Source organism: Magnolia sinica, unplaced genomic scaffold (assembly GCF_029962835.1).
Source record: "Magnolia sinica isolate HGM2019 unplaced genomic scaffold, MsV1 ctg100, whole genome shotgun sequence".
Taxonomy (NCBI): Eukaryota; Viridiplantae; Streptophyta; class Magnoliopsida; order Magnoliales; family Magnoliaceae; genus Magnolia; species Magnolia sinica.
Genome location: NW_026682755.1, coordinates 105,842 through 117,736, shown reverse-complemented (window position 1 = coordinate 117,736; position 11,895 = coordinate 105,842).

Here is an 11,895-nt window from a genome sequence, read left to right as displayed (position 1 = left end):
CTATATCTCACGTGGGCCATGAGATGGACGGTTGGGATAAAACACGTACCTCACGTTCAGACCCACAGAACTTGCTGATGTCAATACAACAGCTAAGGCTGTTGGCCATCCAACAGATGGATGGCCCAGATATAACATATGCATGAGGTGGGTTCACACGTCTGGGACCCACCAGATCTTTGAATAAAGTTGCTATTTATGTTTTTTCCTCTTCAACTGGGCCTGTCCAGACGGTCAGGCCAGTGGGCTTGCCGCTGGATGCCAGCAAAGTGGGCCCAACGCGTGGACGGCATGGATATGATACATACTTCGTGGTGGGGTCTATCCAGGTGGGCCACACGGCCTCATCCTCACCATAAAAAATGAAAGAGGGAGAGGGGGAGAGAGAGAGAGAGAGAGAGAGAGAGAGAGAGATCAGTGTAGTGGAGGGACCCCGCCACTATGGGCCCCTCTTTGTTTATAACACATACATCAAATGGGTCCCATCACAAGTGGGCCTTCAAATGAAAATCAACGGTGGATATCCTACAATCACCCACTGATTGCACTCCTTCTTGGTCCCTTGGCCTCGTACGCTCTTATGCTCTATCTTTAATGGAGGATGATGAAGATTGAAGGGTTGGGATATGAGATCTTGGGGTAGGGAGTGGGCCACACTTATCTTCTTTTGGAAAGCTTGGACGTCCACACTCTTGGTTGCTTGGGAGTGAAGAGAGAAATGAGAGAGGAGAGGATGTGATGGGATGAAAGGGGATGGGATAGTGTAAGGAAAGGATGGATGGTGTAAGAGAGGGGACATGAGAGTTAATTTTGGGAATGGGAGAGAGATGGGTTGGGTATGGGTTTATTTGACTTGGTGAAGAGAGAGGTATGGGTGAGTGATGGGTTGTACTTTGATTAATTGATGTGATGGGTTGTAGAGATTCTTTTGGGATTTGCAACGCGCGGCGTTTTCCTCAAAATAAACGTGGGCCCACAACTCCTGGTCTAGGTATCGCATCGGAGCACGAGACACGACGTTGAAACCGCAGCGATGACGCGGTCGCTAGGGTACAAGTCTCAGGTCGAGTCGACTCAGATATATAAAATACAACTTAGGATCGTGCGCAAACGCTGGTTATAGGTCGCGGGTTGTCAGAATTCAACGTGGAGGATCACGGAAGCCTACGGAATGGTACGGACTAGGATACGGGTCTTATACGAACCCTATTAAATGGGGGACTTATTAGATACTCTAGCTATGTATGACGCTCAATACACAGATGCCCGGGAATTGTACATGCGAAAAAGCGATGTATCCGTTCAGTCTACTTGTGTGCTGGAACTGTGATGGATAACTTAAGTTTTAAAATTAAAACCAATGAAATGATTTTATCCACTACTTTTCTACTACTTATGGTATTGAAATTTTGATCATTAATTGTCTTATTTCCTACTGTCACTTTGATGGCTAAAGATTAATGTGTATAACAATGTAGTAGGTGTTATTTTTTTATAGATGTTAAATTCATGATAGGGTCATATATGTGTCATGCCCCAAACTCAAGGACCGGGCTCACCAAATTCTCAATCGTCGAATTCAGTGGTAACAACCTCTGTAGTACTTTGATTTCGGCTCCTGGCTTCCATAAGCTAAGTTCCAAAAGCAAGATCCCACAAGAAAGATTTTTAGGGTTTTTTTTTTTGTAAAGGAGCATAACTACAAGTGTACCAAAAATCAAAACATCATCACGTCTACTATATAATCTGTTCAAGTATAGTGCTGGAAAGGGAAATACAAGATATAGTAATTTTTTTAAAAAGAACTCACATACGCTCCATGCTTAACATTGGTGATATGCCCTAATATAACCTGCAGCGTAAACAAATGCACATAAACCTCCTATGAAGCGCAATAGAGCGCGTATGTGCGTGCACAATTCGTATGACAAATTTATCAAAATCAGAGTAAGTACGAAATGATGGAGGGCTAAGCTGCCAAATCCATTAATGTTATTAGCCATACCAAGGCTATGCAATGCAAGGGCTTACACAGCTGAATGTCATTTACTGGAGATGCAACACAATCATGCCAATCCTCAACTAATCTACATATCATAACAATTCCTATATTGGAACATCATCGAGGTCTAGTACACTTTGTCACTAGCCACCGCCCATCGCGCGTATGACCAAACGAGTGGAAGAAACCTCACTATCCACTTCATTAGTGGTACACAAATGTCAACCTAGCTCATTGATAGTAAACCCATTTTATGAGCTGATCAGACTCAACCTAACTTGTTGTTCACTCCCCAAGTATAGGGTTGTGATGTAGTAATAAACTCGGTAAGACCGAGGTCAAATCCACAGGGACTGATACCTGTACGTTATCCGAAACCAAGTAGAACTAGGACTAGACTAAGATGTGATCTAAACCAAATAGAATTTAAGAAATATTTGTGGAATAATTATCTAAAACTTCAAGGAATTCAGAGGAAGGAAACTAGGGTTTCAGAGGATCCACTTGTAGAGATCAGGGAGATCTTATGCCTGCTTCAAAAATCATAAAAATTAAACTGAACTTCTTCTGATATAATTTTAAAGAGATGAAAGGTATATGAATTAGAATGGATTCCATCACCAAACCATGCCCACGAGACAAAGTAAACAACAGAATTAAACTAATTACCAACCAACCAACAATGTATGAAGATCAGGAAGTGTACTGTCATCCTACCATGCCCATGGGACAATGATGAACAACAAGGCTTCCTGACTTCATAAACATAAAAAGGGGAAGGAAATACTCAAAGCCATTGCAAACCCATTGTAATTTCAGTCACAACAGACCATAAAAGACTAAAAAAATATTCCTTTAATAATCACTAAATCAAATTCAGTTTATGAATTAAAGGCACAAAGTAGAATCTCCCATCTCGCTACAAGCTTCACCTCTTAGCCCTAGCTAAGAGGTTTAGCCTAGCATGGATAGGCTATACATCTTAAAAGAATAAATAACATGGATAGAAAAACTAACTGAAATATCCCTGCTTCAGCCCAACTCCCAGCCGTAGATCCTCTGTCCAGCCCAAGCTTTTCTCCTCTTATAGGCCGAGGTTGGTGTGCGAAAACTAGGCCTTCCACAGAGTCTTCCACCTTCTGTATCTGGCTGGAGAAGAGTCAGTTTAAAGGACTGACTCTCTGTTACGCAGCAGAGCAAAAGACCTCCGTTTGAAACGGAATTTTCTGCAACAAAACTTGATCTAAGACGTTCAGTCGTCTTGGTTTTAATCAGACCCACCATGGACAGAATTTGGACGGTCCAGATAGAGAATCCGATCCTCCCCCTGATTGCAAAACGGCCCGAAAGTCTCGATTTTCCCGGACTGCGTATACAGAACTTTCGAACGCACTGAAGCTTCCGTTGGCTGACGGTGGGGTCCATGATTGGATTTATCAACGAAATCCACGCCGTCCATCAGATGTTGGAGGAAATTTCGGTCGGAGAGGGCTTTTTTAGATTGATTCTGACGTGGCCCACTTATATTTCTGCTCTGCCGTCCATCAGATGTTGCGGACGCTGTTTCCACGCGTACCGTGCATGAATCTGGAAAACTGCCATGTGTACGGTCGTTTCTCTCTTCTGAGTGTACTGGATGGCTTGGATCATCAATCTGGTGATAATGGTGGCCCACCAGATTGACTGCAGCTCTGTTTGCGAAACAAAGTTTCCGCATTCGCTCTGTGATGGTCGGTGGGCTCCAGATTGACAGTGATGGAGAAATCCAAGCCAACCATTAGATTCCCAACGAAAAACCGTCCATAAGTGTCTGGTTTTGGATCAGATTCGTGGCGGTCCACGGATTTCCTATGTAGCCGTCCGACCTGCGTTTAACGTCAGGATTCTCTGATAGCTTGCATGGGCCAAAAATGCCACCTTGACGGGGGTCAATACACCCCTATGTGAACAATAGACGGTCCAGATTGGTGATATGGACAAGTAGTGGGTCCCACTGAGAGGACCCGGCGGATCGGGTGCCGTTCGCTGAGGCGTTCTATGCAAGAAGACGGGTCAGCGGGCGGATGAATTTCAACATGTACGGTTCATTTAGAGTCTTCAGGCCCTGTATAGAGTTTTGAGCCGGTCAGATGGTGAGAACCCTCTGATCTTGCATTCTAGCTTATTTCCAGGCCACTTGAACTTCAATTTCTCGGTTTTCTTGGATCTCTGGCGTTGATCTTGGTCCCCTGGAGTCTGGCGCTTGCCTTGGTGATTTCAGACCTCTAAATCCATGCTTTTAGTACCTTTTTCCCAGTCCAGGCTCGTAAACACGCCCTGCAACACAAACACGTTTTAAATCGGGCCGTTAAACAGTATCATGTTTGAAAACCCAGGTAATAATAGGGTCTGATATGCAATATTTGACCCTCAACACAACCCCCAACCAGCATTTTGCTAGTCCCGAGCAAAATATGCGAAAAGTAAGTTAAGAATTACAGAACAATTTCTATAAACTCGAGAGATTTATGAAAAACAATTCAGATATTCGAATTCTAAGATTCATGAATGTTGGCATTACTTTCTCCTGGAATCAAGCTCACGGTACTTCATAATCAAGCTCAAATATTAATCCATTAATTAGAACGATTCTAAATATTGAATTCCATGGGTGTATCGTGTAATCTCGGCTTATCATTAAGGTTCACTTCTTAATTTCATGATATTATCGGTAAACACTAAGATAATTCATAAGAACTAAAACTTTCCTCACGAGTCATCTTTTCAGTAATCGACCGTTGATATATATATTTTTTTCATTAAAATACCGCCAAGGGGAGGAATCAAATCTTCACCTACAGGGAGCAAACCTATGATGGAGACCATTGCCCACCCCTTTCCGTAGGCTACTTTGGGAAATCAAACCTTCACCTATAAGGAGCAAACCTATGATGAAGATTATCCACCCAATCCTTTCAATTTTCTCAGGCCGGTTCCTTTCATGCTTAGTGAGTACCAAGTAAATCCTTCAATATCAAACTGAGACATTAATGTGAAAGCGAGATGTGACATGTGAGATCATAACTCAATCAAAGTGTACAATCTTCTAATTCTGAATTAACAATTCAAACTTAGCTGTGAAATTTAATAGATAACTGAATCCAAGAGTCATAAAGTACCAACATTACGCATCTTGAAATTCTAAGTGCCCTAGATGGCCGTCAAAATCACTTCGAATGCATCAGAAATCCTGAAAAATTAAAAATTTTCACAACTTTTGCTCAAGACCAAGAAAACACCGATTAGGAAACCTAATCTCCCACCCCCAACCAAAAATCTACATTGTCCTCAATGTAAAAGAAATAAACATGCAATGCACATGGGACAACGGAAATATAAAAGGAGTGATGGAAAGATAGTACCTGGATGAAAGAATCAAGAGGTTTTCCAAAGATATCTACGTAAGAGCGGGTCAGCACAAGTGAGAAACCAACAAAAATAAAAATAAAAAATAAAAATAGCACAAGTGAAATCCTACCTACACCACTTTCGCAGGTACTCTCGATTGCATTTAGCATATGCAACAAGCCTTTAAACCCCTAGGTTGCCCCTAGTGGACGAGTTTGAGTCTCGTGAGGGTTTGAAGTAATGTTACCCACAAACATTGAACTAGGAAAATGGAATAAAAAGCTGGGTTGCCTCCCAGGAGCGCTAAGTTTAACGTCTTCAGCCAGACCAAAGCAACTACCCTAGTCCTATGCAAACAGGAAACCTACCTATACCTCCATCAGACTAGGAGATCATTCCTGGTAAACAGGATCAGTCAGAGGCATGGACATGTCCTCTGAATCAAATTTCTTGACAAATGGCTTTAAGCGATGTCCATTTACTTTAAACTCCTTGCCATTGTCGGGGTCTCTTATCTCGACGGCCCCATAAGGATATGCAGTGATAACAGTAAAAGGGCCGGTCCAACGAGATCGAAGCTTACCTGGAAAGAGATGTAATCGAGAGTTATACAAGAGGACTTTCTGGCCTGGCGTGAATGATTTTCGTAGAATATGTTGGTCATGAAACGCCTTCATCTTGTCCTTGTAAATTCTCGAGTTCTCGTACGCGTCGTTCCGGATTTCTTCAAGTTCATTTAATTGAAGTTTGCGTAGCGAGCCAGCATTGTCCAAATTGAAATTCAGATTTTTGATCGCCCAGTACGCTTTATGTTCCAACTCCACAGGCAAGTGACAAGCTTTCCCATAGACAAGTCTAAAGGGAGACATTCCAATAGGGGTTTTAAAAGCAGTACGGTACGCCCATAAGGCATCGGTCAATCGGATTGACTAATCCTTACGATCAGGGTTAACCATTTTCTCCAAAATGTGTTTGATCTCCCTATTAGAAATCTCAGCTTGCCCACTTGTCTGTGGGTGGTATGGGGTGCTCACCTTATGAGATATACCGTATTTCTTCATTAAACTCTCGAATGGCCTATTACAAAAGTGTGAGCCCCCATCACTAATGATGGCTCGAGGCGTTCCAAATCGGGAAAGGATGTTTTCTTTTAGGAATTTAATGACCGTGTGATGGTCATTAGTTCGACATGGAATCGCTTCGACCCATTTAGTGACATAGTCCACGACAAGCAAAATATATAAATTCCCAAAAGATTGGGGGAATGGCCCCATGAAATCGATGCCCCAGCAATCAAATGCCTCTATAATAAGAATGAGATTCAAGGGCATCATATTTCGACGGGACAATGCTCCCAATTTCTGACAACGCTCACAAGCTTTGCAAAACTCATGAGTGTCCCTGAACATAGTGGGCCAATAAAAGCCACACTGCAGAATCTTGGCCGTGGTCTTTTTTGCAGAAAAGTGACCACCACAGGCCTGTGAGTGACAGAAGGAGATGACACTCTGATGCTCATCGTCTGGGACACATCTCCTCAAGATTTGGTCTGGGTAATATTTAAATAAATAAGGATCATCCCAGAAAAAAGTTGCGCACCTCGGTGAAAAATTTCTTCTTATCTTGCGCAGTCCACTGTGTCGGTATGGCACCTGTAGCAAGATAATTAGCAATATCAGTGAACCAAGGTGAATGGGAGACTCTGAACAGTTGTTCATCAGGGAACATGTCGTTGATATGGAGCGTCTCAAGGGAATCAGAGGTATTAAGGCGAGAAAGGTGATCGGCCACAACGTTTTCTACTCCCTTTTTATCTTTAATTTCCAAATCGAATTCTTGGAGTAGAAGGATCCATCGTATCAGGCGGGGCTTAGAATCATTCTTAGAAAGAAAATACTTAAGTGCCGCATGATCTGTGTAGATAATGATTTTGGATCCGATCAAGTAGGACCTAAATTTGTCCAAGGCGAACACTACAGCTAAGAGTTCCTTTTTCGTAGTCGAGTAGTTCACCTGGGCAGAATTTAAAGTTCTACTTGCGTAATGAATGACGTAGGGCCTCTTATCTTTTCTCTGGCCTAGGACCGCTGTCACGCCCCAAACCTAGGGACGGACAGCTTCCGTGATGCCCCGAATTCGGCACTCAACTTTCATACACCAAGTCCCGAGTTCGGCGCACCACAAGGAAGATTTTTGACTGAATTTTTTTTTTTTTATATATACATAGTAATACCTGAGCATGAAGATCCATGATCAAACTACCAAGCAACACTCTCCATCATAAGTCCCGATGGTTATAAGTATAATGCTTTACAAAAGATACGTAACATCAACATTGTTAAATCGAAGAATAGATGCAATGCATCGAGAAAGCTAAGTCTTCTAAGCTACTCCAACCCTGAAAAAAAATGGAAAATAGGAGGCTTAGGCAAAAAGCCTAGTGAGTACACATGTGTATGCAGTGTGTTCTACATGCAGGCAAGATAAATATGCTACAAGGAAATCATACCACAGCTATAACCATATTACAAGCATCCTTAATCACATCATCATCATCATATTGTCATACCATAATTATACAATAACGAAAATACTGACAAGTCCACGAGTCATATAATATCAGAGTACGCAATATAAATCGGCATGTAAATGAGGAGTTATAAAGAGTCAATATCAGATGTCGAGGATGCAATGCAATATGTGGTGCGAATGAAATGACTATGCTGGAGTGAAGTCGGGATGGTAGTACGTAGTATCGCAGACTATGGGGTTTATCACAAGGGACTTCTATCCAAACTAGTCCCATACCTAATTTGGATAGTCAGACTCAATGTGGTAAACTCCTGATCTCAGGTTAGTCGCGCACCCCAACCGAAATCCTGGACATTGCGAAGGTACATGTAACAAATAGTTGCGCACCACCAGCCCGAGTGGATAGTGAATGAATGAATGAATGAGTATGCAACCCTGCTCAATAAGTTTACATATCAGTACAGTTCATCTCTGGGATCATCACCGGGGTTTAGTACACTCCAAATGGCACTGTCTCACTCTCAGCAGCACAGTCCAAGTGAGCGTAAGAAACCTCACTATCCGCCTGACCAATAGTCTGCCAATACTTACCCGGCACGTCGATAGCGGACCCATTCACGAGCTGGTCAAACTCAGCCTAGTAATGCCCCCTACCCTCGGGCGGGTAAGGCTACACCCCCTCCCAACCGACCACGACACAGTGGGAGACGTGGCCTCCTGGTATTCGGCACTCGGGCACTCATATATCCACTCGGTCTCGACGTTGGGGCGTCTCCTGGCCTCGGAGGTTTAGGGATTTTCACCCAGGGACATCTATAGCGCCCGTATGCTAGAACCAAATATTTCCGGTATCCCATCTAGCCATCCACGATATGCCTGTGGAGGCTACGGCCCTGATGTCGCTAGGGCACACAATGCAAGATGCATGAGTCATACAATCCAGTCATGCATCAATCCTGCACATACCGTGCACTCATGTGAGATAACCTCCGCCTATCAGGGAGTCTCATAGTAACATGCTCAATGGCATATGCAATGATCAACCACATCTCATAACGAACATGCAGATGATGCGTATGGGCATGTATCATGATGTTATGCTATCATGTACTCGTAATCGGCATCGTCAATTGGAATCAGTGAGAATGGGCCTAACAAGGCCTAAAGGAAGGTCACAATGTGGACATTCAACCATCATTGCCCGTTAATGTGGGCATTTAACCAACATTACTCCCAAGGAGTGACCCACATAAACATCAATACATACATCATGGTGAAATCACACATCACATTGGTCCTCATATACATCGCTTTGGGTCTCTTGCAAGGGCCACACATTCATCGCATTGGGCCTCACTTGTGAGCCGCATATACATCACATTGGGCCGTATCATATGGGCCTTACACATCGCTATGGGCCTCGACACATGGGCCAAGAATACACCACATCAGGCTCCACAACCCATGGGCTTTAAATACACAATAGGTGGGCCCTACACATGGGCCTCAAATACATCACAATGAGCCTCATCATATGGGCCAGAAATATATCTCAATGGGCCTTGCTCATAGGCCATGAATACATGGCTACACCAATTATGATAAGTCTTATACTACAACCATTTTACATGTCACATAGTTAATGGCTCATATTTGGTGCTGCATAGTTAAGGGCCAAGAGCCACGTTTCATCGTACCATTTACGGTTTAGCGATCACAACGTATAGAATCCAGGACCTTAATAGCATTAGCTTAGGTAATATAACTCTACATCACATTCAGTTAGTGTACAACTTAGTTATATGTGATTCAAGTGGCGGTATCTATATCGATAAGCACAAACTTACGTTATTGAATGGCCATCAAGGCCACTTGATTTCATACGGTTAGGTGGCCTTGTACGTATTTCACATTCATACAATTAGATGACTACGTATACTACATATACTCCACCATTGCCTATGATTAGGCGGCTATATATACATCAAATACCTACATGATTAATGGACCAAAAAGGTATATCACACCCTCACACCACTAGAGCCTACATATTTATTATAATTAAACATGTTTAAGGGTTTAGACACAAGTCACATGATCCTATTACTTAGGGCCGTACTTTAACCAAAGTGTCAAGTGATCAAGGGCTGTCCATGATCAACCCATTTAAGGGATTAACCATCATTACTTCAAAAATTACAATACCAGTTCGTCATATGTTTAACACATGGAGATTACAAACTCTTGTCGAAGAGACCTAATGGTTGGCCCAAGGCTACCACTGATGGGCCCACATGACATTAACTTAAAATGGGCCTTAACATTCTTGGACCCACAAATAAATGGAATTTACAATGAGTTCTATATGGTGGAGCTCATGGGGCTTTCCCATGAGGTTAAGTCGTATGTGACTCACTTAAGACTTATGTCTACTTTGATTTTAGTATAAATCCTAAAATGATATGAGGAAGTGGATGGTCCGCATGGATTAAATAGATACACCATGGTGGCCTTAGGTTGGATTCAATAGTTAAGTCCTTATTCTCACAGCCTTGTATTGTGTGGTCCAATTCAGGTTGAATTGACTGATCTTTGGGACAATGCCCTAGAGGGGACCCGGTACATGGGCTAGATGGGTTGAATATCTAATACATCATCAGGATGACCCATAATAAATTTTTAGTGATGAGAGTTCAATTTATATTATTTCATAATGAACGGCTATCTAATCATTGGATGGGCCTGAGTCTTGATAACATACCATCAAAGGGGCTGATAAAATAAATAAACGATGAGGATCTTGAATATAAATCATGTCATAACCATGGTAGATTAAGTAGCATAACACCTACATCAAAGTGGGCCATACCACACACAAGTTGAGAGGGTTACCCTCCCTTAAATATTCATAATTATTTTGTTGGGCCCGTAGAGGTGTGGTTCATAAATCCAGCCCATCCATTATATGCGTCCCACTTGGTTGAGGGGTCAGACCAAGTTTCAGATATATCCAAATTTTAGGTGGACCTAACACATGATTTTACATGCTTGAGCTTCAAGTTGTACGAATGGTTCAAGGAGATCAATGTTACATGGGTGCTAAAGTGATGTATTTATTATATCTACACCGTTCATCTATTTTTAGAGATCATTTTAGAAAATTATCCAAAATGAATCATAACCAAAGATTATATAGACCTCTCCTCAATTAGCAATTAGGATAATGATTTCACCGTTAAACCATTCATCAGGCCCACCATATCATTTATTTTCCACCCAATCTGTTCATAAGGTCATAAAGACCTGAATTAAGGGAAAAGACAAATTTTATATTGGTTCAAAACTTCTAACCCAAAAAAAAGGGGTTCCAATGGTAGATGTTCAATCCTTGCTCCTTTTGTCGTGTGGCCCACTTGATAGTTAGATCTATCTTATTTTTCTTTCAAGCCTTAGGTCAAGCTCACCAAATGGGTGGATGGTTTAGATATAACATATACCACATGATCGGACCCATAAAATTGCTGATTTAGTCAGCTTCATAATTTTATTTTATTTATTTATTATTATTATTTTTTTTTTGTTTTTGATGGTGTGGGCCACCTGAGTTCCATGTATGGCTGAAATTTGGAGGTGACCCATTTTTAAACGGGACCCATCAAATGCATGGTACTGATGTTCGACATGCATCAACGTGGGGCCTGTGATGGGGCCCACTTTCCTCCAACGTCAGCAGCCGACGCTGCTGGCAGCAGCATATATATATATATATATATATATATATATATATTATATTTTTTTTTTGTTTTCAATTATGGGGCCCACAACAGGACGATCAGGTCCGACTGTTGTGTGTGTCCCTCGTAGTTGATGGGTTAATCCAAGTTTCAGATGCATCCAAATTTTAGGTGGGGCCCAGCAAGTGCTTTTATATGTTTTAGCCGTGACTGCACATTATTTTAGATGGTGTGGGCCAC